Consider the following 475-nt stretch of genomic DNA (forward strand, 5'->3'; position numbering starts at 1 on the left):
CTGAACACATTCCCAAAAAAATTCGTTCCTTTATCTGAAACTGCCTGAACACCAGATTTTAAGTTACACGCGCATGTGTTGGGAACACCATTAAAGAAAAGGATATTAGAACCAGGATTAAATTAGCAAGGATATTTAAGGTGGCTGCTTAACGTGCTATTTTCAAACCGGGGAAAGAGCAGATAACATAAGAGAGGGGTTTAAAAACCACAAAAACATTCAGTACGCACTGAATGGAAGCACTGACGCGTCGCTGAGCTGCAAGCGGATGATCAGTGCCCGTCCTTAGACACAGCGCTAAACCCCCCCACACACACAGGCATTAAGCAGGGGGAAGTAGAAGAAATTAAGTGCCGGAAAGCGGAAAATGTAATCCCGAGCAGTGTCTCTCGTGAGGCACCACCAGGGACACCAGGCTCGGGCATCCCAGCGCCGGCTCCAGCCCACACGGACCAGCCCCCCCGGCCCGCAGCCC

Source organism: Geospiza fortis, unplaced genomic scaffold (genome assembly GCF_000277835.1).
Source record: "Geospiza fortis unplaced genomic scaffold, GeoFor_1.0 scaffold719, whole genome shotgun sequence".
NCBI lineage: Eukaryota > Metazoa > Chordata > Aves > Passeriformes > Thraupidae > Geospiza > Geospiza fortis.